Source organism: Aethalodelphis obliquidens, unplaced genomic scaffold (assembly GCF_003676395.1).
Source record: "Aethalodelphis obliquidens isolate GAN/ISIS:26980383/991018 unplaced genomic scaffold, ASM367639v1 scaffold2, whole genome shotgun sequence".
NCBI lineage: Eukaryota > Metazoa > Chordata > Mammalia > Artiodactyla > Delphinidae > Aethalodelphis > Aethalodelphis obliquidens.
The window spans coordinates 28,450,426-28,478,146 of NW_020837946.1; the positions used below are offsets into that span (position 1 = coordinate 28,450,426).

The following is a 27,721-nucleotide window of genomic DNA, read 5'->3' on the forward strand; positions in this document are numbered from 1 at the left end:
TTCTGCAGCTTTTAGTCTTTTAAAAGTACAAAAATGATACAAGCTGGTTATAACAAGTTTAAACATTAAGAAGTTTATAAAGTAAAAATGATACATATGTCCTTCTGACTCCCCTCTATTCCACTTCTCCCCAGAAATAACTGCTGGTAGCCATTCAGTACATGCATTCATATTTTTCCGTGCTTAGATGAACGTACACTCATACACACATACGCACATTTTTTGTAAAACAAGAGTAAGCTCACACTTAAATTAGGCAGGACTTTTGTTTGCAAGTGATAGAAACTCTACATCAAATATTTCAGTCAAAAAGAGGAATTCACTGGCAGAAGACTCTAAACCACAGGACACACTCCCTCTGTCTTTGTCTCTGCTTCTCTCAGACCAGAATTCTCTACTAGCTGGAGCTCTCATTACCAACCTCCCCTGGCTTCTCCACACAGAGAGCTCATCCCTCTGCCTTCGCCTCTAAGTAAAATACTCCCAAGAAGTACTTTGGCTGTAAATAACAGAAAACCAAACTATCAGCAACTTAATAGGGGCTTATTCTTTTCATGGAACAAGATGTCTGGAGGTAGATGGTTCTGTAGCCCAGTGGTGCCATGGTTCTGGGTCAGTTTCTCGCATTCTCTTGGTCTTCCCCTCATGGTTGCAAAATGGGTGCAGCAGCTCAATGCATCATTGTTTCCCTCGACAATGTCTTTTATTTTAACCTGACTTCTCTCAGAAGCAAAGCCTGAGAGACGAAGGCTGTGTGCAGGGACTTGGGCGATGCTTGCGGGGAGCAGGAGAAAGGACGGGGGGTGAAGCAGGGACGGAGGGGCAGCTAATGTAAGGGCGCCCTACTGAGTGGGGCAGTGCTGCGAGTGAGCTAGTGCTAGATCCTGCTGGCCTTACGAAATATATCTCAGGACTGGGGGACCAAAGAGAAGCATTTTCCTATTGGTGTGGAAACGAAACAGTACGTCAACGAGCATATTTTCCAATCAGTGTACGTATATGTGGTATACACAGTTCATAGCTCATAGTATTTTGCTATACAGATGAGCCACCCTTTGCATTTTCTCCTATTAATGCACATTCAAGTTGCAGCCCTGCTTTTTTATCAAGTTGCCATAAGCACTGAAAGGGGCATGGCTTTGCCTCTTTTTTTTTTTCTTTTTTCCAATCCCAGGACTGAGGAAATTTTATCCCATTTCAAGGTTTTGGCACCTTGAAAAATATAGCAATATTTCATCTTGCCAAAACACAACTATTTCAGACTAACCTATTCAGAATAAAAATAGAAAAGAGGTAAAAATAGCTTCTAAGTAGCCAAATAGATGTCAAACAGTCACAAAATCCAGTGGAGTGAGCAGTGCTGTGTGTAGTGTCACTCTGGTTTTGTCTTAAATCTCACACATTTCACTTGTAAGAGAGGGCTTTACTGGGAGCCTATTTAACGTTTTACTTACAATTCTAACCAGTGTGGTATCCTAGTTACTATTTCCACAGCAAACGAGAAAGGGAAGGAAGCTGCTAAGGAAGCCACACTGACAAAATCAAAAAGTGACCACTGACAAGCAACAGAGGAGGCAAAAAAACCAAATAACAATAAGGAAAAAAAACCTTTAAAAAATGTCATAAACATGCAAAAGAATATTGTGTTCTATCTACTCTGTGGGACAGTAAATGGACTGAGGTTCACAGCCAAAAAGAATTGTTAAAACTGCATTCAGAGTGCTCTTTACAAGGCAAGGGAATGAATAATTTATTTTATGCTGTTATATTCTTTCATGCAGTATTGACTCAGTATGATTATTCTTTATGTGTAATATATTTTAGAGAGATTTCCCAATAAGGTTTAAAGTGATGAAAAAAAGTTGATTCTAAAACCTCTGGGGAGAGGGTATGGAGAAGAGGGAACCCTCTTGCACTGTTGGTGGGAATGTAAATTGATACAGCCACTATGGAGAACAGTATGGAGTTTCCTCAAAAAACTAAAAATAGAACTACCATATGACCCAGCTATCCCACTACTGGGCATAAACCCTGAGAAAGCCATAATTCAAAAAGAGTCATGTACCACAATGTTCATTGCAGCACTGTTTACAATAGCCAGGACATGGAAGCAACTTAAGTGTCCATCGACAGATGAATGGATAAAGAAGATGTGGCACATATATACAATGGAATATTACTCAGCCATAAAAAGAAACTAAATTGAGTTATTTGTAGTGAGGTGGATGGACATAGAGTCTGTCATACAGAGTGAAGTAAGTCAGAAAGGGAAAAATTAATACCGTATGCTAACGCATATATGTGGAATCTAAAAAACAAACAAAATGGTCATGAAGTACCTAGAGGCAGGACAGGAATAAAGATGCAGACGTAGAGAATGGACTTGAGGACATGGGGAGCGGGGAGGGTAAGCTGTGACAAAGTGAGAGAGTGGCATGGATATATATACATTACCAAATGTAAAATAGATAGCTAGTGCGAAGCAGCCACATAGCACAGGGAGATCAGCTCGGTGCTTTGTGACTACCTAGAGGGGTGGGATAGGGAGGGTGGGAGGGAGGGAGACGCAAGAGGGAAGAGATATGGGGATATATGTATATGTATAACTGATTCACTTTGTTATACAGCAGAAACTAACACACCATTGTAAAGCAATTATACTCCAATAAAGATGTTAAAAAAACTAAAATAAAACCTCTGGGGGAATTTTACTCTCCAAACAACCATTTTCCATGGAGTTTTAGCCAAGAAATTTCTTGCAGCAAACCAATTGGGCAACCAGAGGAAATGATTTCTCCACCTCTCTGCACAAGGGGGCGATGTGCACCAGCCTTTGCCTCTAATTCAGGCCAGCGGTGCTCTTGTCTCGAGTGCACTTGCACGGTCACCATCCATCCTGGCACTGTGACGGATTAAGCTGGGTAGGCAAATATTAAAAGAGTTTTATCCATCCTCCTAGAACTTCTCCAGAAATGTTAGAGGTGAGCTGGAATGAAGGGGGCAAGAAAAGAATCCTTTACCAGGAAAAAAGGCATTTGGGAACTTTTTCTACAAAAGTTAAATAACTAGCAAACATGTCATTTATTTCTTGTTTAGTTTGTGTAATTAGTAAACAGTAATATCCTAGCTGTGGCATCAGCCAAACAAGCCATTACTCTGTGTGTGTGTGTGTGTGTGTGTGTGCATGCTTGGAATTAACTAATAGTATTGAATAGAGATTGTTTTTTTGCTTTGTTCCAGATTCTTATAGTTTAATGCACGAATTCTTATATATTTGTAATCTTATTACTGTTCTTAATGTTACCACTCCATTTTGTTTATTCCTTGTCATTTCTTCCTCTATTCTTCCTTTTTCTGTTTTTTGGGTCTTATATGCTTTGTTAGAGAGAATAATGCCCCCCCCAGCCCCCGCACCAAAAGAAGTCCATGTCTGAATTCACAGAACCTGTGAATATGTTATGTTACATGGCAAGGGGAATTAAGGTTGTAGGTGGAATTAAAGTTGCTAATCAGCTGACTTTAAACTAAGGAGATTATCCTGGATTATCTGGTAGGCCAAAAGTAATCACAAGAATCCTTAAATGGGCAAGGCAGAGGCCAAAAATTTAGAAAAAGAGAAATGGCATTGTGAGAGAGACCTGCTGTTGGTGGCTTTGAGAATGGAAGGGAGTCACAAGCTAAGGAAGGTGGCAGCCTCTAGAAGCTGGAAAAGGCAAGAAAATGGATTCTCTCCTAGAGCCTCCAGAAAGGAATGCAGCCCTTCCAAAACCTTGGTTAGCCCAGTGAGACCCATTTTGAACTTCTGACTTCTAGAACTCTTAAGATAATAAATTTGTGTTGTTTTAGGTCAGTAAGTCTGTGGTAATTTGCTCCAGTGGCAATATGAAACTAATACACATGCTCATAAATTACATTTAAGATGTATTTATGAATTGTTTATTGTATGCTCAACACTGTACATAGGGAGAAGATGCAAAAGTAGTATAAAAGTCACACCTTCTCACAAGCCATTGATATTTCAGGACATGAAATAGGGTTTTATTTCTGTTATACAGATCTTTACCTATTATTATATGATGCTCATAGTTGCATAGGTAACTCCTATTCATCTAATCAGCTACATTTATTAGTGCCTTCTCTGTGTCAGGCATTGCGCATATAAAGATAAGTGAGATACAAAGATGAAAAAGATACAGTTACTTAATATGACCAAGCAGAATTCTTCATCTCTACTACCACCTAATCTGCACCTCCTGCAGTCTTTCCCCAATCTACCAATTCCTCAAACTCCAAATCTGTAGGATAGTTGGAGTAGAGGTTTTCAACCAGTGGTGTGAGTGAGACATATTGCTGTGGTGGGTATGAATGGGCAGGTAAAAATACAATGCCTGGACCTGCCCCTGGAGATCCTGACTCAGTAGTCTGGAGAAACATTTGGCTATAGGTTATTTTGTAAAAACTCCCTAGGTAATTCTTTACCTTGTTTTAGAGAATGAGATAAATATAGTAAAAAAACAGGCCAAAGAAATTTCAACAAGTTAAACATTTGATATCATACAGGTGGTACCATAGTTGATTACAATATAATACAAGTAGAAATAACAACAATAAAAGAGAGCTACTCAAAATCTATACATTTGGAAATTAACAAAGCACATTCCTAAATAGTTAATTTTCTGGATGAAAAGAGATTCAGAGTAAAATTGCAAAATATTCAGAATGAAACCACAATGAAAGTAGTATGTATTGGGACTTCCCTGGTGACACGTTGGTTAGGAATCTGCCTGCTAATGCAGGGGACATGCGTTTGATCCCTGTTCCAGGAAGATCCCACGTGCCGCGGAGCAACTAAGCCCATGCCCCACAGCTCCTGAGCCCGTTTGCCACAACTGCTGGAGCCTGAGTGCTGCAACTACTGTGCCGCAACTACTGAAGCCTGTGTGCCTGAGAGCCCATGCACTGCAACTACTGAGCCCACGTGCCACAATTACTGAAGCCTGCACTCTCTAGGGCCCGTGTGCTGCAACTACCGAGCCCGTGTATTGTAACTACTGAAGCCCACATGCCTAGAGCCTGTGCTCTGCTACAAGAGGAGCCACCACAATGAGAAGCCCGTGCACTGCAACGAAGAGACAAAGAGTAGCCCCTGCTTGCCACAAGTAGAGAAAGCCCATGCACAGCAATGAAGACCCAATGCAGCCAAAAAAAAAGAAAAAAGAAAGTAGTATGTACCAAAATTATAAAAAGTAGCCAGAGGGCAATTTATAGCCTTAAGCTTTTGTTAGAAAATAAAAAAGATTGAAAATAAAATACCTAGCTCAAGAAGATAAAAAAAGAAATCCTAAAGAGTAGAAATATTCACATCAGGTTAACGATAAAAACAAAATTAATGAAGCAAAATAACCTTAGTGGAACTGATTAATAAAACTAAAAGTTTGTTCCTTGAAAAATATGAATAACACAAACTTTAGCTGTGACAAACATATGGTATTATTATTAGTTGCAGTATTAGTATTAATAGTAGTGGTAGTAGAAGTATTAAGAAAACATGTATATAATGCTGTATATCAGAGACATTTATTACCTACCAACTATGCATGTACTTGCTACTTTTCAGGCCCTCTTGGTCATGAGCCTGTAAGCAGAATGGCTACTGAACTGTAAGTGGAGCGACATGTACCATTTCTCAACCAAAGCATTTAAGAGCTTGTGTATGATCCTTCAGCTTCCCTCTCTCCCTCTTTCTCTGCTGCTGTGATCTTGAAGGCCATGTCCTGACATAGCAAAACCATTCATTGGAAGCAGCCTAGATTACTGAGTCCCCAGTTGAAGGACAGATGCTCTGGGGAGTTGCCTAATTGACATAGCACCCTGTGTGAGCAAGAAATTAAACTTTCTTGAGTTAAGTCACTGGCTCATGTTTTAATGTAACATAGTCTATCTTATCCTGTCTAATTCATGTTTCATAAAATGTGTTTTTGTAGAGTACCTCTCAGTTGTTAGATACCTATAACTTAACCAATTTACTGTGAAAGTTAAAGTGTAGGAAGAGAGTGGAAAAGGACAGATTAGCTGAACTCTTCAAAGTTCATTTTTCCTGTTTATTGCCAGGCAAATATACCTAAAGTCCCAATTAGTTTCCAAGACCTAATAGACCAGGTCTAGTATGCCTCAAATCCTGTAGAAAAAAATGGCTTCCAGGCACCTCCTTTAGTGTTTTCTGTTTAGAATATTTTTCTTAATTTGCTAATTCACTGTTGCTTTAGAAAGATAGTAGATTAAGCATCAACTCTTTTATTTCTAACTCCAATAAACTATTAATGTGATTTATTACAATTAATTTATTATGGCATATTTCCATCAAAATAAGAAAAATGAAAATAATACACAGCCAACAGGTCTCTGCATTAAATTACCTGTAACTGAATTTGACTTGATTTTGTTGCTACTTCTCACATTCAGAGTGCAGTAGAGCAAGCCACTTATTAACATTTATTGTAACACTAGTTCTGTATTATTTGTACAGGAATGTTTTAAATTGTTAGTCATATTTCTGAAATGCACAGAACATTGAAGCACACACTGGTTTAATATACAGTCAGCTTGTCTGAGTTCCTATCCCAATTTCACCACCTTACTAGCTAGGTGGCCTCGGATACTATTTAACCTATTTGAGCCTCAGTTTCTCCTCCTGTAAAATGGGAATAACAGTAGTTGAGGTGGGGATTAAAAATGGTACTCTATGTAAATTGCTCAATAAGTGTTGCTTTTGGTGATGTTGATGATGCTTATGATGGAACAGGTTTGAGAGTAGTCTAGTCACATGGAGCTTGTGCTGATGAGCAGCTCTGCCTCTTGCTTCCAGTGTATCTTTGAGCAACTTACCCTCTCTCATTTTCAGTTTTCTCATGTACAAATGAAGGTAATTATAGTTATCTGGTAGGCTTGCTGGGAAGATGAAATCAAATAGAGTATTACAAACTGTTTAGCACAGAGCTGTGTACACAAGGCACTCAGTGAATAACAGCAATTATTATGAAAACCAAAAATTGGTTTAGTTTACCTATATAGGACAAATATCATACAAAATAATATTCTCTGTTACCATGCTCTTCCACTCCTTCCTGTGGCCTTAAACAATGCTATTTCCTGAACTCAGGCCAAGTTCTGATACCAAGAATTCCAATATATAAAAATAACCAATATTTTTTGTTTTGTTTTGTTTTGTTTTGTTTTGTCAGCACTGCACGGTTTGCAGGATCTCAGATCCCCAACCAGGGACTGAAGCCTGGCCATGGCAGTGAAAGCCTGGAATCCTAACCACTAGGCAACCAGGGAACTCCCTATTTTGTATTTTTTAATATCTAGATTTCATGAGGTTTTATATCTGGAAACTTGAAAATCTTTGTTGTTGTTATACTAATTTTATTTGCCCATGTTGGATTTAACTCAGAGTCCACGTTTTTGTTTTCTTTTTTTTTCTTCTTTCTTCCTCCTCCCCTTATTCCACCCTTCTGATTTTCCTTCCTCCCCTCCTTCTTTATAATTACATATACCTCCAAACTGTCTTCCATGCCACTCTCTATAGCACGAAAGACTAGATCCGTATTGTGGAAGAGCAGCTCTGAGAATGCAGCATTGAAGCTAGCACTGACCTTTCTTGGCTTCCATGTGCCCATCTAAATGATTATCTCCTCTGCCACACAGAGGCTACCATTGCTCTAATTATTGCTTTCACTCTCATTTCTGTCTAAGCTTTACATTCTCCCAATGCACTGAATATTAATTTCAGGTTGCAAACATTCGATAATTTTTAACCCATGCTTTTTTCTTCAATGCTACTGTAAACATATTAGCTTCACATTCTCTATTGTTTACAAATTTAAAATATTAATAAAATTAATATTTTATTTCTAGAGAAGAAAAAGTACCAGTGATGTTGATGTTAATGTTAAGATTAACAGCTCTTGTGTGGGGCGTATTATCTCTTTTTCTGAAGAGGGGAGGGTCATTTTGAGGTTTGGGGAGAGAATCCCGTCTTCAGGCATGTTTGGTGAGGTTCTCGGAAGAGCAAGTGTGGGAGGAGGGAGTACCATGAGCTTGTAGGGGGTGCAGATTTGTGGTCAGCATTCTCGGCCCTTCTGGGGAGTGGGGACACAGTTGTGCATATCCATTCTCGGGCGGCAAGATGGCATAATGATTAATAGCACAGGCTTTGGAGACTGATAAAGCTGGCTTCAAGAACTAGCTCTATCACTTGCTAGTTGCATGGCCTTGTATAACTTACTTAACTTCACCAAACCTTGGTTTCTTCATCTGTTAAGTTGGAACAGGAATAGTACCTTTCCTTAAGGGTCATTGTGATGACTGAGTGAGAATACCTGGAACACATTTAGCACAGTGCCAGGCACAGGGTAAATGTAGTAAATGTTTGGTATTGTTATGGCTATTTTATTATTATTATTATTATTATTATTTTTTTTTTTTTGCGGTACGTGGGTCTCTCACCGTTGTGGCCTCTCCCGCCGCAGAGCACAGGCTCCGGATGCACAGGCTCAGCGGCCATGGCCCACGGTCCCAGCTGCTCCGCAGCATGTGGGATCTTCCCGGACCAGGGCACGAACCCGTGCCCCCTGCATCGGCGGCGGACTCTCAACCACTGTGCCACCAGGGAAGCCCTATTATTATTATTTTTATTAATTTCTATAATTTAATAATTTAGTTTAGTTCCAGAATGAGAGTTTTTTCACTCCTCCAATCAGTCATGTGATCCTTGACTTCAACCCCTGGCTTTAAAATGGGAAGCTGTTATTTCTTCTCATGTGTTTTTCTATGTTTGTTTGACTATAAGGAGGATAAATCATCTTCTTCCTTTTCTCCTCACTCTTTTTCTAGTCCATTTAAATCTAATAAAACTCTGCCTGGTGTAGGTTTCACTCTAAGGCATATAGACATCAGAAGAAAGTGGTTGCTTGCTCCTGCCATTTGAAATGTGGATTTGGACACAGTGGAGCCCTGCTGGATGAGGCAAAGTTCTAGAACTCTCAGGGGCTTGACTGCATGGGTTTGAAGGACTCAGCAGTCTCAGTCTCACTAGGGGTGATTTTGTTTTTGGAGCCTGGGGAGTTTGATGGGGATATTTTTGCTCGGGCGGCGGGGGACTCCCCAGACATCTGTGTGACTTTCCCGGAGGCCTCTTTCTCCCATGTTTTTTTTTTTTTGCGGTTTGCGGGCCTCTCACTGTTGTGGCCTCCCCTGTTGCGGAGCACAGGATCCGGACGCGCAGGCTCAGCGGCCATGGCTCACGGGCCCAGCCGCTCCGCAGCATGTGGGATCTTCCCGGACCGGGGCACAAACCCGTGTCCCCTGCATCGGCAGGCAGACTCTCAACCACTGTGCCACCAGGGAAGCCCCTTCCTCCCATGTTAATCATATGCTGGGATGTGAGAGGACCATCATCTCAGTCCCTACCCGGCCCTTGTCAGCAGCATGCGAGCTGGGAGAAGTGAGCGTCAGCCTCTGGCTGAAACCAAGAGGTGGCAAGGAAATGGAAGCCTGACAACACACATGGGCAAGATCAGTACTGAAGCTGCAGGCCTGAAATCACAGTGTGTGCGCCGGAATATTTTTGGCTTAAATTATCTGTGATTGCTTCATCACTTCAACCTATTTTTGTGAATATATTTTTTACTTACAGAGTGCTTTCACATTAAGTAGAAAAACCCAGTCTTTCCTTCCCTATGTTTTTCCTTTACTCTCATAAGGCTATCACATTCACAACACTTCTGACACTCTGGTCACCAGATGTGTGTGTTTTTTCTCCCCACCAAGGATTTCTCTGATACCAGTGGGTGTTCTACAATGTAACTCAATTCTGATACTAGCTAACTGGAGACAGTATCAGATCCCACAGGTTAAGAGCTCAGTCCCACAAGACTGTACCCCACACCCCCACTTCAGATGCCAATCACAAGTAGTAGGTCCCCAGCTCACCCACAGCTTCTGTCAGGTTTGGCTGTAAGTCAGAGGTTCCCACAACCCCTCCTTTGGGTTCCACTGATTTGCTAGAGCTGCTCACAGAACTCAGGGAATCACTTACAAGTAAGAGGTATGACAAAGGATACAGATGGACAACCAGATGAAAAGATACATAGATCGAGGTCTGAGAGTTTCCCAAGCACAGGAACTTCTGACCCCGTGGAGTTGGGGTATGTCACCAACCTGGAAGCTCTCTGAACTCCATACTTACTGGGATTTTTGTGGAGGTTTCATCACGTAGGCATGATCAATTATTAACTCCATTTCCAGCCCTTCTTTCTTCTCAAGAGAATGGGGGGTGGGATGAAAATTCCAAGCTTCTAATCATGGCTTGGTCTTTCCAGTGACTAGCCCTCATCCAGGAGCCCACCCAATGAGTTACCTCATTAGAACAAATCTAATGTCACCTCATTAGAACAAACTCCTGTCACCCAAGAAATTACAAGGGGTTCAGGAGCTCTGTGCCTGAACAGAGGGCTGGGGGCAGAGACTAATGTATTTTCTATCATCTCACACACATATGCCAACTGGCATGATCCTCACAATAGTCTTTTGAGGCAGGCAGGGTAGGCCTCAGCCCTAAGTGACAGAGAAGAAAACTAAAGCTTTCTCCAGTTAATCTTTCTAGTAAGCGGCAATGCAGTTTCTGGCTCCCGGTCCCATTGTTTAGAGTGTTTTTGGCTGGGCTGATTGTGTTCTTCTAGGTAAGCACTATGGTATGGCTTGAGGCCTGCTGGGACAATCTCCAGGCACCAAACTACTTCTGCTTTTCTGCATCATCTTCTGAAATTCTGTCATTTTGAATCAATCATACATTTGATTTAGCCATACCTCTCCAAGCCCTCTCTTACAAAATGCAAAGGGGTAGGTAAATAATAAATGGTAAATCAGTTTGCCAGATTACTTTCTCTCTTGACAGCTAGCTGAGATCAGGGCAGTTAGGGATGGAAATGTAGATGATAGATGGAGAGAGGGAACCTCTGGAGTTTGAAGGGCTCTCTGAGAAGGGGAGGCCTAGGAAGGTGTATTGGTTTTCTATTGCTGTATAAGAAATGACCACAACTGTAATAGCTTAAAACAGCACACATTTATTATCTCACTGTTTCTGTAGGTCAGGAGCCCAAGGATGGCTCAGCTTTGTCCTCTGGTCAAGGTTACAAAGCTGCAATCAAAGTGCTGGCTGGGCTGCATTCCTTTCTGGAACTTGGGATCTTCTTCCAAGCTCCCATGGTTGTTGGCAGGATTCAGTTCCTTATGGTTGGAGGACTGAAGCCCTCTGCTCCCAGAAGCTGCCTGCAGCTTCCTGCCACGTGGCCCTCTCCACAGGCAGTTCATATCATAGCACCTGCTTCTTCAAGGCCAGCCACAGATTTTCTCTCTCAAGTCTCTAAGATGTAGTGTTATATAGTGTAAATATGATCATGGGGGTGACATTTTGAGATTTTACCTAAAAAATCTAGATCTTTCAGTGAAGCTGGGCCTACATTCTCACTGGCAAACAGCTGGTAGGAGCTGAGTAGTACCAGTAGGTAGTAGCTTGGCCATGAAAGGACCTTAGTTTCCTGTAGGATCCCTGCCTTCCACGGATGCCATATCTGCACTGCCACGCCCTGCTTCAGTCATTCACTGTACCCTTCCGTCTCTCATGGGTATTGGCGTTTGTGACACAGGATTACATTCTTGAAGAAACTGAGAAAGTGTATGACTCCAGGAAATGGAATAAGGAGGCTGTAATTGAAGAAAGGGGGTGGGGCTGAAGCAACTATGACCCTATACCCTCTCATATGTCTAATCATAACACCAAAAAAGGTTGGACTGAACATAACTGGGTTTGTTCCTGGCTCTGCACTCACATGTGTGGATTTGAGTCTATAATTTCACCTCTCTGAACCTCAGTTTCCTCATCTAGAAAGCCTTCCCTTCCCCCAGAGTTTCTGATTCAAATAGACTGGGGTAAGGGACTAGGAATCTATCATTTTGACAAGGGCCCAAGGTGATTCTTCATGGTCAGGCAAGTTTAGATGACAAGTCCACTCACAACTGGGCACTGGCCAGCAACTCAGGAAATAAGAGCCAGTTCTTGGCATTGACAGTTAGAGCTCATCTAAGCAGGCTAGAATTCATGGAAATATTTCAGCTCCAGAAGGAATATTCTCAAGGAGAAAATATTGAGAAGTTAAGAATCTAGGAAACTTAGTCAGAAACCAAACCATATAGACTGGGCCATCATGGTGGAGCAGGGGAAGCATGGATGTAGTACACAGGGTCCCCCAACCACTACTACCTCCTTCTCACTCCCCAGTAGCTGGCTTCCTACACTCCATAGATGTAGCTGCCTACTGGGTCAGTGCAGGGGCTGAACATTTGCATCTTATGTCTCAAAATATTTTGTAAACTGCTGCTGGGGCAAAGCTATGCAGCCCAGTAAAAATCAGGGGCTCAGTAAATGTTGATTGAATAAGGGAATCAATAAAAAGTAAATGTTTCCTGAGGTCTGGTACTTGGTACCACTTTGATGCACTCTCCCACTCTTTTTTTTTTTTTGCGGTACACGGGCCTCTCACTGTTGTGGCCTCTCCCGTTGCGGAGCACAGGCTCCAGACGCGCAGGCTTAGTGGCCATGGCTCACGGGCGCAGCCGCTCTGCGGCATGTGGGATCTTCCCGGACTGGGGCACGAACCCGTGTCCCCTGCATCGGCAGGCAGACTCTCAACCGCTGCACCACCAGGGAAGCCCACTCTCCTGCTCTTAATCTCTCTGAATGTCTCTGAGAACATGGAGAGAAGTTCTCCTCTGTCTCTCCACACACTCTACTGAGCTGAGTGCTATCTGTAGAGAGATTATAGTTAATGAGGGGCCCAATTTAGAAAAAATCTTTTATTTCTAGCCAAAAGCAAATAAGTGCCCACAATTTCCTGGTTTAAAAAATGCAGTTATCATTTTTCATTGAAAAATAAATTCTTCTAGTTTCTAGAACACATTTTTCCCAACTAAGGAGAATTTCTAGTAACTTATAGGTGTGGAAAACCTCCCTGTAGGCAAACTTGATTTTATCATTACACTGTCATGTTTGAAAATATAAGAGAATTTTAAGTAGCCTAACACAAATGCTGATCTTTATAAAGCTTTGTGGTTAAAAGGGCATGAGATTTATCAATGTTGTGCAGTCTCTTCTTTCTAATCACACCTCAATAAGGCATGAAAACAAAAGACATTCGGAAGGACACATGCGCTTTATGAAGTCCTGCTTTGGGTGAGACTTTGCTTCCCCTAGGATATATTTTGGTCAGTTAGTTCATATATTTTTGGTCCTATCTCTTTCGAACACACAACATTGGTTTGGGTTAATAGCCCAAAAGAGCCTTTAAATATTTCATAGCTGTTAGTCCTGATGAAAACTCAACTTGTACCAAAGTTATCTTTTATTTATGGGCTTCTGGGGGCATCCATAGTGCTCCACGAAGCATGGGAAAGACAAGTTTATGCTCTGGGCCTTCTGTGAGTGCTTGGCATTTAGATAGCAGTGACAGGTAGGAGTGTGAGTGGCTTTGTGAGTTATTTGGAATGATAGCCTCCTGGTTGGAATGACATGCTGTCCTGCTTGGGGGAAAATGATTTCTCAGGATATGGTCACTGGTCACTGCATTTGGAATCATTTTTCTGGAAGTGGTGATGAGCATTTAAGGGACAGATAGATTGGGAGGATAGATGGGAAAAAGAGAGGCATTTGAAATGAGGGAAACTGCATGACCAAGGCACAGATGTGCTGTATCTGGTATATTTGGGGAACATATTTGGAGGAATAGCATTAGATGAGGCTGAGCGGTATAGTGGGCCTGGATTATGAAGAATCTGGAGAGGCAGGCCTTGCCATTCTAGCAAATGGAAATAAAAGGTTTTCTATGGAAGGTTTCTTTTTTTAAAATTATAGTTGATTTACAATATTATTTTAGTTTCAGGTGCATAGCATAGTGATTCAATATTTTTATAGATTATACTTCATTAGAAGTTATAAAATAATGGCTATCATTCCCTGTGCTGTACAATATATTTTTGTTGCTGTCTATTTTATCCATAGTAGTTTGTATCTCTTAATCCCATATCCCTACCTTGCCCCTCTCCACTATGGAAGGTTTCTGAGTAGAGAAATGCCATAATAGTAATTACTTTTTTTATTGAAGGATTACCATACACAAGTAATGATACAAGTTCTTCTATATACATTGACTCACAGCACCCCTGGAGTGTAAACACCATTTTCAGTACCTCATTTTTCAGATGAGGAAACTGGTCATTGTAAAGTGGCTGAGACAGGAAGGGGGGAAAAAAATCTTGGTGGTGAGAAATCCAGTTAGGAGGCTACGGGAGTAATTCTAGGCATGTGAGAAACCATTCACATGTTTGCTTCCTGCCTCTCCGTCACTGATTTCATCCATCCCTACTAGTCCTATGCTAATTCCAGTCCTCATTGTTTTCTGCCTCCTGCCCTGCTCCCCAGCAATCCATTCTCCACTCTGCAGCAGAAGGATCTTTGTAAAAGCAAATTGGAGCATGTTGCTCCCTTGATTAAACCTTCCAGGTAAAATCCAAACTCTTCATGAGCTGGCTCTCATTTCTTTTCAGCCCCATTTCTAGGCACCTGCATAATTTCACACCAATAAACATCAGCTGGTATTATTATCCCGTCACAACCCACTTATCACACCACTGTATTTGCTGAATGAAGAGAATCAGTGAGTGGGAATGAGATTAAGATGGATATGTGTGCTCGCTTCGGCAGCACATATACTGAAAATTGGAACCATACAGAGTAGATTAGCATGGCCTCTGCTCAAGGATGACATGTAAATTCATGAAGCCTTCCATATTAAAAAAAAGAGAGAGAGATGGGTATGGTTAATAGGCAGATGTCTGATTTTAACATTTTCTCCCCACCTGCAGGCCTGAGGCAAAGAAACCCAGAGGAAAAAAGATCTGCCTTTTTATTCTGGGGCCTCTGCAACTTTTCCTTCCAGAACCTATCTAGCAAATGTTTTCCCTCTTATAGCAGCCCTTTTGGGGGGTCTGTTTCCTGGTCTCCATCCTGCGTAACTGCCTTGACCGCTGGCTCTGCTGCCTGGAAGCCTGGGGCTTGGCCACGCTTACTGCAGCTCCAGCTCCAGGAAGCCAGCCCCAGAGCCTCTCGCCCCTCTGCTGCCTTGGGAAGGGGATTCAGATCATTTCAAGGAAAAAGGAGAGGATGATTCAAAGATGAGTAGACAGTTTCAAGAAGGCTGACTCAGAGGATGACTCAGAAGAAAGCTGGAGGGGTAAGGAGGGAGGACAGTAGCTGTGATGGTAAAGTGCAGGGAGGCCTCTGGAGGCTTCAAGGCTGGACTTCAGTCCCATTTCCTGACCTCAGGCATGACCCTCAACTGTCCCAAGTCTCAGCTTACTCTCCTCAAGTGGGGCCAATCACAGCATCTGCTGTACAATAGTATCTTGAAGGTTAAAGGGAAAGTGACCCTCAGGCACTCAGCGTGATGGCGCATCACAGGAAGCACCCTCCAAAAGTCAGCTGTCATTGCTTTAAGTGGGAAGTGACAATAAAAGGCTGTGGCCTAAAACAGGGAGTTTCAAACCTTTTGGTATCTGGAGGGCCCCTTAGGCTCGTAAATGTTATTGAGGACTTCAGAGAGCTTTTGTTTATATGTTTGTTATATCTAGTGATACTTACCACATTAGAAACTAAAACTGCAATGTTTAAAAATATTTATTAATTATGTAAGACCAATAATAAACCCATTGTCTGTTAACATATTTTTTTAAATGGGAAATAATAAGTTTTTCCAAGACAAAAATAATTAGAAGAGTGGCATTGCTTTACATTTGTGTAAATCTCCTTAATGTTGGGCTTAATAGAAGACAGCTGGATGATTCTGTAGACCGGTGCAGCACCACATTCCGGTAGCCTCTGGATAACTCCACTATACTGCTGTGAGAGAATGAGCGTTAAAAAGGCAAATAACATTTGGTGCTGTTATGAAATAGTTGTGACCTCAAAGTCTGCCTGGAGTTTCAGGGATTTTCCAGGGGTCCCCAGACCACACTATGAGAACCACTAACCTAAAAGATCATTTTGAAAAAGATTTTGTTTTCAATCTGTGAATAAAGATAATGCCATAAAATGAGATTATATATCACCTCCATCAAATGGGCAAAAATTAAAGAGTCTGCCAATATCAAGTGTTTCTGAGGATGTGAAACATCAGAAGCTCTCACCCTGTGTAGCACAGCTATAAATCGGCTTGACTGTTGTATTAGGCATTACCAAACTTCTCTTTAAAGTTAAAGTCGCTCATACTCTACCACCCAGCTATTCCACTCCTCAGGAGAATTAAGAAACAAATGATGATATCTCTATATAACAGAATACTACAATTAAATACTAAAATGAACAGTAATGGTAACAGAAGAGTACAATAGTAGTAATGTGATATATTCACATAATAGAATGCTGCAATTAGAAGTGAATTCACTAGAGTCATGTTAATATGAGTAAATCTCAAAAATGATGTTGCGCAAACACTGAGTAAAAGACATGCAAGTCCGGAGTAACATTTATGTAAAGTCTGAAAATGTGCCAAACAAAAGTACATATTGCTGATGGGCACATACTTACATAGTGAAAATATACCATCACGCAAATTCAGGACAGTGGTCGCCCCTGAATAATGAGGACAGGCAATGAAATCAGGGAGGATTTTGGTTGGGGAGGCTTCAGATATACCTGTAATGTTTTATTTATCTATTTTAAAAATCTGAATTTAAAATGTTTTGTTTAAGCATTTATTTAGGTGGGAAAGCAAATATGGCAAGGAAACAAGGCCATGACAATAAAAAATGAAAACTCACTGCAAAAAGCCTATGGGCAAATGACACCCTCAACTCCTTCCGTCACACTGACCGTGAGGTCAGGGTCCCCGTAGGAGCAGCTTGGTTCCAAAGGCTCATTTGTAATTGATTCTTTGGTGTTTTCCATGGGTTTTCCCATGGATACAGTTAATTAAGTTGCCTAGACTAGGTCATCTGCCCGGCCCACAGAAACCTATTAACTTCACAGCCTTCCTGACCAATAGAAAGGGATCAGCAGGGTTGAGAAAGTGTTTCCTGGGAAAGTTTGTTCTGACTTAGCCAGGAGCAGATCCTCTCCTGGACGTCCTCGGCCTGACTCACCTTCTACTTCCCTTTCCAGCCAGGTTTTGAGAGAGGGGATTCTCACATTTCTGAGCTAGTCAAGCTTGGCCGGGGTAGGATAAATATCTGGCAGCACAGTATGGGATATGTGGTTCTGTGGGTAGGTTGTCTGGGAATTTGGGGCCAAGGGATGTGGGGGCGGGGGAAACCTGTCAGCCCAAATCTCTGAGTTGGAATAACTCTTGATCTTTGGTCAGCTTTAGAGTTACCTCACTGATTTTCTACTAAGACCTCTTTTACTTTCTCTTTTACTGACAATCTGGTTGTTTCTGACCTGTTTCTCTCCTCTCTGTTCCACTGTAGAAAAAGGCCACAGTCCCACAGAGTCTCCTGGGTCCTTGACAGTGGACACTCTGCTACTAGTGACTCCAGAATTTCCTTATAGGCAGGGTTTAGGGTGCTGACTTGGTGGAGAAGAAGGATTTGAAGATATGTTTATGTACCATTTAAAAAAAGATGGAGGCGACGTCAATGTCTTATTAAATAGGGTGGGAACTGGTGGAGAGGTGGAAGCTGAGGCTCAGATACCTACTGCTCCCCACTCCTGCTCCGCCCGCCCCTCCCCCAGCATTCTTACCCAACTCAGCAGGAGTTAATTCTCCTTCTTCCCCTCCTCCACTCTTCTCAGTGTCTGAACTAGCATTCAGCTTGGGGCTTGGGGAAAAAGGCACTGATAAAAGTAAAGAGCAAAAGGAGAGTTAAGAATTTTAAGAATTCTCTGAGTCTCCAATATGAGTTGGTCCTGATATTCATTGAAACATAGGTCCAGTTCATTAAAGTACGTTTTAAATTTACAATTTAAATTTGTCTTAAACAACAGTAATAACAGATAAAAAGACACTACTCATCATTCCAACTCAAGTGCTCTCATTTTTGGACATTCCTTTCAGTCCTTATTACCTTGATATGTTTGTATGGCTATAGGTTATAGGGGTACAGTAAGTGCCCTACATACAAACGAGTTCCGTTCCGAGAGCAAATTCGTGAGTCCAGTTTGTTTGTAAGTCCAACAAAGTTAGCCTAGGTACCCAACTAACACAATAGGCTATATAGTACTATACTGTTATAGGTTTATAATACTTTTCACACAAACAATACATAAAAAAACACACAAAAAATCAAGAAAACATTTTAAATCTTACAGTACAGTACCTTGAAAAGTACAGTAGTACCAGCTACATCACCACTGCTTTTACACTTGATTCCGGACACCCTGGACTTGAAATAAAGATACTGTACTACTGTACTCTATACGGTACTGTACAGTAAAGTACACAAGAGCACAACCACTTGTAGAGGATGCACGCACATGACAATGTACGCCAGACACGTGAACTAACTTACGTGATTGGCTGTGCAAAGCACATTTGCATCTTTGAAAGTTCGTAACTTGAAGGTTCGTATGTAGGGGACTTACTGTATATGCTTTTCATCTTACTGTTCTCACTTATTATATACACATTTCTTTATGATCCTACCTAGTCCTCAGACTTTTTTTTTTTCTTTTGGAAGCAGCTCTATTTTTCCAGTTTTATTGAGATACAATTGATACACAACTTTGTATAAGTTTAAGGTGTACAACATAATAATTTGATATATGTGTATATTGAGAAATGATTACCATAATAAGTCTAGTTAACATCTATCACCACACATAGTTACAATTTTTTTGTGATGAGAACTTTGAAGACCTACTCTCTTGACAACTTTCAAATACACAATACAGTATGCGTGTGCATATATATATATATATATATATATATATATATATATACACACACACACACGCACACACACACACACACATATAGTCACCAAGTTGTACACTACATCTCCAGGACTTATTTATCTTATAACTGGAAGTTGGTACCCTTTGACTTGCTTCACCCATTTTGCCAACTCCCCAGTCCCTGCCTGTTCTCTGTTTCTATGAGTTTGGTTTTTTTTAGATTCCACATACATATACTTACTTTTTTAAAGGCCTGGTAATGCTCTGTTGAATGGATATTAATGGATTAGAGAAAGTGTTCCGTATTCTAACTCAGGGAGAACATCAAGACCTCATGGAGCTGATTCAAGGGTGAAAGGTTACAGCAGATGTAGTGTATTCACAATAGTATCTAGACAGGATAAAGGCTGACTAAATGTTGGCTGTCATTATCTATAATTATATCTTCACCTTTTTCTTTGAAAAAGTCCCACCCATTTAATGAAAGTCTGGGCCTCTCCTGTGACATGCTGCCACTTCTTCTTTTTTTTTTTCCCTTGTGGAGACAAAGGTACATATAGTTGATAACTCTGGATTTCAGGCTAGCAAAAAGACCTAAGTAGCTTCGTTTCCATTTCAGGAGAGCAGCTCAGTTAATACTTAAAAATTTTTATTTTATATTGGAGCATAGTTGATAAGCTCAGTTAATTTTAACTTCCTTGCTTACCAAGGAGGAGTAACTTCTGGTGGGAAGAGTTGGGGGAAGGCCAAAGCAGGGGCTCTGGGATGAGGCAACTGGAAAAGTTCTGGGGCCACTCACACATGATACAACAAATATTTTTTTGAGCACTGCTGGTGGTTTTGAACCAGTCACTGAGCAAGGCTGCTAGGCCCTGAAAATACAGGTGAAGGACATTTTCTGCTCCCAAGTTGCTCACTGTGTGGAGAGGAAGATGTTAGATGGGGAAAGAGTACACAGGAAGAATGAACATCCTGAGTGCTTAGGGAGGAACCTCATGCACACCAGACTGATGCTCAAACTGAGCTGGGTAGGGTTCCTCCTGGGAATGAGTCTATTGAGGCCATTACATTACATTAGAGAAGGCAAGAGCCAGATTATGAAGGATCTTTTGTGCTGTGATAGGAGGGTTCCCCAAATACCCCTGCCCCCAGCAGACAAGGTAAGAAGTTATAAGGTACAGAAGGGACAGAAGAAATGGGTGATGCAGTTTGACCTTTCTTCCTCCCTGACATTTTCCTTTCCCTCCTCCTCTATTGCCCTACAGATTTATCCTGCAATATCACAAGGGTTATAGTTGAGAAGGTGGAGGGGAGAGGAGAGACAGAAGGAGAAGTCCCAAATAACGGCAGTGGAGAGGAAAGGAAGTATCAGAGCCACCTGGCTGGTGCAGTCATTTGCATTTAATAGATGTACCTGATTGAGGCACCTGAAACCCAGAGACTGTCCTAGAAAATAAAGTTACCATGTTACGCAGTGATTCCATCAGCCCCAAACTTCATCTCTTAGTTATTTATGAGTTTGTAGAACTTGAATAAATGCCAGACAAATTTTTCTGAGTTGGATTCTTCATTTAGTAAGTTTATTTTGGAATATTTTTTTCCTATGACCAAGTTAAAAGTTAGGTTCACACACTAAAAGGTGAAGAGTATTGATATTTGAGGTAAATAAAGCAGTCATCCTGATAGCTACTAATCGCAAACCGACTTTTCTCTCAATAATGAGGCCATTAAACAAATTGAGGTGGTCTTTTTACTGGAGCTGTATGAATAAATGACTGTGGATTTAGCAGAATACGTATTGACATATCAACTTTTTGTAAGGTTTTTTAAAAAAAACTTTTTTAACCTAACTTTTTAAGCCTGTGTGAAGTTAAAAAAAACATAAAATGTTAAAAAATATTGGGCTTGGTTTAAATATTTTTGTTTCTGCTATATGAGTCTAAGGCTAACAAAGTGATGCCTAGGATACTATTTAAGCGTCTGAAAGAACGTGTTGATTCCTTTCCTTTAACAATAATTTTTGAGCAGTCATTTCAGTGAATTTAGAAGTTATGTGAAAATCTTTTAGTGGAACAGCTATGATTTAGAAGTGTTAAAGTTTTCAACTCTAAGAATAAATTGTATAATGTTTCAAATCTATCATCATCTTGAATATCCTAGATATCATGGTAGTTTAGTGCTGGAGCAAGAAATAGTTATTAAAATTGACTGGAAGGGCTTCCCTGCTGGCGCAGTGGTTGGTTGAGAGCCCACCTGCCGATGCAGGGGACACGGGTTCGTGCCCCAGTCCGGGAAGATCCCACATGCCGTGGAGCAGCTGGGCCTGTGAGCCATGGCTGCTGAGCCTGTGCGTCCAGAGCCTGTGCTCCGCAACTGGAAGAGTCTAGTGGGAGATCGTTCAAAGGCCTCAAAGTAAAGAAACTTGAAGAAGAAAACAACACAAACAGTGATTTCATCAAGAAGAGGTGTAAAAATTAAACAGATGGGGGACATTGCAGGAAAAAAATGTTATAACAAATCTACCGTTTTCCTTCCAAATAATTTCCCCAAATAATCAAACCTGTAAAAGTTACATCACATGCACTTAGTAATGTTTTATTGTATTTCTTTTAGTTTTTTCCCTCTCATATCTCTGCCTGTGGCCATATAGACAGAAATTAGAAAACATGTGCTCCTCAAAACCAGTGAGGGGAGAGGATGTACAGACCCAATAAGCAGTTACCATCATTCAGGCTTATGTTCAGCTGCATGGAAGAAAGCCCTGGCTTCTTTGGCTTAGACAAGGATGCATGTGATGAGGAATCTGGGTGGGGCAGCCCAGAGCAGGTGCTGGTGCCTGAGGAAGTCACTGAGGACCTGGGTTCCTTTCTATGTTCCATGGTCACCTTGCCTCCACCATGAGCATTGTGTTCATGCTCCAGGCAAGATAAAGGGGCAGGATGAGACCTGCGGAGATTGTACTGTGGACGGTCCACCCTGTGAGTTTTGCTCTCATTTGCAATCAACCAGCACTGATTTCCATGGCCACCTCTAACCATAAGGAAATCTGGAAGAGGGGAGGATTTTTTTTTGCGGTACGCGGGCCTCTCACGGTTGTGGCCTCTCCCGTTGCGGAGCACAGGCCCCGGACGCGCAGGCTCAGCGGCCATGGCTCACGGGCCCAGCCGCTCCGCGGCATGTGGGATCCTCCTGGACGGGGGCATGAACATGCGTTCCCTGCATCGGCAGGCAGACTCTCAACCACTGCGCCACCAGGGAAGCCCGAGGGGAGGATTTTTAACTGGCTACTTTGCCATCCCAAATAGAATCGAGTTCTCTTGGTAAGGAAGAAGGGGAGAATGCTCTCATTCTTGATCTTTAAAGTATTTAGTTTCTCCTATTTGCCATTAAATGCAAGTTAGGGTTAATCTATTTCTCTTATTATCTTTCATCTCCTGCTGCACCTAATAGTAGACATTCAACAAACGTTAGTTGATTGATAGATTGATTTACTCATCAGAAGTTTTCAAGCATACTTCATGTCAATATACTAGGGACTTATAGTTGCAATTTCAGACATTCATACACATGAAATAGAGAACAACCTAACTGACATAAAGGGTATATTATCTCCATTTGTGTTTTGTTTTCTACTTGTTTATAATGTTAACGTACTTGTTAACTGGACTTGGTTCCAAACATGTTTTCATCAAATTACTTTGTTAAATGTGACCAGAAGGGCAGAAAAACATAATGGGGGCATTAGACACTTGGATTCTCATTGCATCATGGTTTGTGGGATTATTGCACAGTCTTTCTGTTTCTCAGTTCCTCTCTATAAAATACAGGCTGTAGCAATGGCTGTCCAGTATAGGTATTGGGAGGGTGAGCGGCTACATAAGACAGAGAAGAGCATGCATGGGCTCGGAAGTCGGATGACCTGGATTCCTTTTCCAAATCTGTCATTTACTAGCTGTGTAGCCAGTTTCCCTATCTGTAAAGTGGGATGATGGAGGTACAAACGGCAGAGGGCTGATGTGGAGATTAAGTGGGTCAATATATGCAAAGTGTTTAGAAAGAACTTGGCACATAGTAAACACTCAAAAAAATTAGCTGCAATTATACAGTGTTTCTGTTTATTTACAAGTAAAATAGGATCGGTCTAGAAGTATGAGCTTGTTTTTCTCCCATGCATGGTTTCATGAGTGCTTCCATAATCACTCCCTCCCCTTTCCTCCCTCTTCCCTTCTCCCCCCGCCCCTCAACTCCCTCTCCTCCTCATATATTTTGCCTGTTTCTGCTTTGACATCTTTGGGGCCAGAGGGGAGAAAGGGAGCAGCTAAGATGTCTCCGGAGGCTGGGAGAAGCAGCCCTGTGGACTGATTGCCATAAACCAGTGTGATGGGTTCTGGAGCTGGGTGCCAATCAAAGTAAAGCAATGGGACCTGTCGGGAGAGATGTTGATTTCCGCTGTCACACATGTCCCTTTTTGGACTCTCCGCAGGACTCTTGACCCTACTCTGCAGTAGTTTGAAATGGATTTTATTAGGCTTTCATTAGTCCTCATATCTATTTTTTTCTCTTGGTATCTGGTATCTAAGCTACATGAGAGCCAGTACCACATACTTGGCCAGTGTTCTGCCCAGACTTCTCCTGCATGTTCAGCCCTCTCTCTGCTGTACCAAATCTAGAGAGTGAGGTCAGGGGTTCGGAGGCCCAACTCAGCTGGTTAATCAACAAAGCATTGAGGCTATTTCGTGTTCTTCCCCTTCTTCAATTTCCTCATGAACCAGAATTATAAATAGGATGCTCTGTGACCTTGGGGTCAAAAAGGGAATAATCAGGCAAATGAATTTCAGTTATAATAACTATTATGAACATAACATATTAATAATGAATATCAAGGATTCAGCTCAAAGACAATAAAGGCAAAGTCTCCATGAGTCTTTTCTCTCTCCCTTTTCCCATTTACTTTAGAACTTATCTCTGGGTAGAGTGATAATAGGATTTTTAAAAGTGAGTAAAAATTTTCACCCCAAAAAATAACTTGCTAATTTTTATCCTGAATAATTCCTTGACTGATGAAGCCCCATTTAAACTGTTTGCAAACACAAAAGGAACAATAATCCACACTAATAAACAAATCTGAGAAGGTGTATAAAACTCTTTTATTTGCCTAATTGGAGAAATTTCTGGAGAGGGATTTTCAAAGGAAAACAGTTCTAGCATTTGTGTCTAAATATATCTTCTTGCTTTTGTTATACTTCAACCTGAGTGTTTTTAAAATTCTTGTGTAGTGTTGATTCTCCTTTGTTAAGGATACTGTTTTTCAGAATAAGTTAAAAAAAATTTTAAATTTATACAACCCTGAGCTTCCACATTTCTTGTTGAGAGTAATTTTCTCTCTGAATTTGAAGGGAGTGATGTCTTGTCACCATATTTGATATTGAGGGTGTGGGTTTCATTTTACTCCAGCAAAGCATTGAGTTCACACTTTCTCTCATCTTCCTGGGTAGAGAGAAATGTGAACAGTGACAAAGCGAGCTCTTCACAACTCTTTCCCTGATTTTTCTTTGTGATGTCACCTTCTACAGAGTTCAAATACATGGGATATTCAGAAGAAATAATCTCATTCGACAGTAAGCAATAGCTATTATGAAAAGGACTAGTAAATATTTTGTAAAATACCAAATTATCGGGTAATTTAAATCTGCTAGATGGTGCCCCTCCTCCCCCCATTTTGATTATTAGGTACAAAGTTGTTAACCTTCATCCCTGTGATTCCAGAAATACCTTTATGATACTTACTATATCTGAACTTAGGGCATTTTTCATTTAAGCAAGACTTCTCAACCCATTATTACTAATTCTTCATTGTGGACACTGTTCTGTGCATTACGGGACATGGAGTAGCATCCCTGGTCTCTATCCACTAGACACCGGTAACATCACTCCTCCAGTGTGGCAACTAAAAATGTGTCCAGACATGGACAGATGTCCCCTGGGGAGCAATAGTTCCCTCAGTTAAGAACCATGGGTTTACAGCAGTATTTGAACTGGGAATACAGTGACAGTTTCTCTACAAAGTGCAAAATTACTAGAGGATGTTAAGAATTAGAAACTCCATGTTCTGACATGGAAACACAGGCACAGAAATTTACACATGCCTTGTGTGTAATGAAAGAGGGAATCAGAAAGTTAAAGTTGCTGTAGTGCTTGGATCAGTCTGCCTAATTGATTCTGATGAGATAAATATTAGGAAGGGGAAGGCACAGAATAGCTTATCAACAGCTTCACCTTAACTAGTCCATTTTGCTTGCTAGCTAGCAATATAGTAAAAAATATTTCTCAGGAGATTTCTAATTTTCAGATTTCTAACATAAGACATATACTTACTGTAAAAGGAAATTTTATATATGGTTGCCGTTGAAATCAGTGATTATTCAAGTCCCTTAAAATTAAAAATGTAGGGTTTTATTTTCTTTCTCCCAATCTCTGTCTTTTTCATTATTGTTTGTTATATTTTTTTATTACACAGCTTACATATGTTCCTTATAGGGAAAGTAAAAAATTAGAGTTAAGCCAAAGGGGGAAATATCCCAAATCCCATTACCTAGATATAACTGCTATTAACATTTTGATGTATATTCTCCAAAGATAAGTTTATAGAGCAACAGCTTCTTTTTTTAAAACAGCTTCTTGTTTTTCTTTGTTTTGTTTTTTTTGTGGTACGCGGTCCTCTCACTGTTGTGGCCTCTCCCGTTGCGGAGCACAGGCTCCGGACGCGCAGGCTCAGTGGCGGTGGCTCACACGCCCAGCCGCTCCGCGGCATGTGGGATCTTCCCGGACCGGGGCACGAACCCGTGTCCCCTGCATCGGCAGGCGGACTCTCAACCACTGCGCCACCAGGGAAGCCCCTTTTTTATCTTTGAATACCACTCTAGTATTTAGTTTACATCTATTGCTGCATCATTGTAATGCTGTCTTGGTCTTTATAGGATTTTCTTCTGTAGACTCAGCTGTCTTCTGATTTATGGTTATTGTTACAAAATCCCGTTGAGGTAGAAGGAACAAGTATTATTATCTCTTATTTATGGAGTATTAAAAGGTAAAGAGGGTTTAAGTGGATTATTTCATGCTCCAGAGTTTATCAGGGGAAAATGTTTAAATAAGATCCCAGGTTTTCTGCTTCCTAATTCAATGTGCTTTCCATTAGTCTGATTTAGTTATTTTAAATATAGATTTATACTAAAACTTTCTTTACCGAAACTTGAGGTGCTTTAGAGATAACTTTTAACTCAAGTAATGCCTAAAACCCTTAGGGAAGTTGTAATCATGAAGGGAGACAATGGAGGGAAAGTGTAGGTGAAATGAAAAGAGATAAATCAGAATTAGTGCTTGCAAACTTTGCCCTCCCCTCCCTCAAGTTGGAGTGTTATTTAAATTTGCTGAGCTCTGTGGCTGCTAACGAATAAATGTGTGCATCATAATTCTCTGAGCTAGAGCAGAAAGGTAAATAACTTAAAGGCCTACAAGGCACAGACAAGAACTGTAAATCAAGGGAAAGGGCTGGGTGTGGGTCAGGGAGTGGTGGGGACTTTGGCAAACAGCAGTGGGCATGCTCCATCCAAGGGGGCTTCCACTCCTCAGCTCTAGTGGAAAGAGAGCACCAGTCGTGCCAGGTCTTCTGATGTTACTGAGAAAGCAAACATTGGATTATTATGTAAAATATTCTGATCAAACAAACAAGCCACGCTAGTGTGTTAGCAAATGAAGTGTGCCTTGCAGATCTCAGTCTACTCTTGGCATTTCTGAGCTTTGGCTTCCATGTGTTTTCAGATTTAGAGTTCCACCCAGAATAGCAGTCGGATTTGGTGAGTGAACTTTCTCCTCTCACTTGCACATATTCTTCAAGAGGGACCTTGATGGTGGCTCTATTTCTTCCTCTTTGCACAACGCTCTCCAACCTTATTTCTGTAAAAGACATTTTCTCTCTTGAGGGTCACTAGATGGTCTACCTGCCATCCACATCGCGACTTCCATGTAGGTGTGGCTCTCATAGGGCAGGTGCTCGTGGCACAGGCTGGGAGGCAGCAGGCTTCCGTTAGTGATTCTGAGAGCTGTCACTCAGGTCTAAGAAAATTGCCTTGCAGTGTCTACTCTTGGTATGGTAACTCTTATCTGGCAATCTCTTCGTGGTCTGCGATTTCTCCAGGTATAAATGATCTGTCCCTGCAGGAAACCAGAGGGTGATTTTCTATTCACCACCGCCAACCGTTGTTTTTACCTAAAAATATATTTATGAACTGATCTGTTGTTGCCTTCAAATATAATAACCCCTTTTCCTTAGAAAGGAATGGCATAGTCATTTCTGTCAGAGAGTGTTCAGATTAGAGACACTCAAATATTTTCTGCTCTGGAGCTCGTCTAAGTTTTCTGTCATGAGAAAAACATTTCTTCCCTGAGGAACTGAGTTCTGAAAGTTCAGGAGCCCAGTAGCAACGTGATTTATTTTCCATTTATTTCCTCCAGTTCTCTATAAAACACATGTAAAAATGATACAAACCCAATCCCAAGTTATATATAAAACTTTGAGAGTATGTGGAACCTAGAAAAATGGTACAGATGAACCGATTTGCAGGACAGAAATAGAGACACAGATGTAGAGAACAAAAGTATGGACACCAAGGGGGGAAAGTGGTGATGGTGGGGTGGTGGTGGGATGAATTGGGAGATTGG

At 41.2% G+C, this 27,721-nt stretch overlaps 1 long non-coding RNA gene and 1 other non-coding gene across 2 annotated transcripts in view; both read left to right on the forward strand.

The window, feature by feature from the left end:
- The window catches only part of LOC113629046 (uncharacterized), a 301,835-nt gene that overhangs the window by 25,069 nt on the left and 249,045 nt on the right, over positions 1-27,721 (forward strand). The gene's annotated exons all lie outside the window — the stretch shown is intronic.
- Positions 14,803-14,910, forward strand: LOC113605451 (U6 spliceosomal RNA). The gene has a single exon (XR_003427223.1). It is a non-coding gene; the product is annotated as a U6 spliceosomal RNA (small nuclear RNA).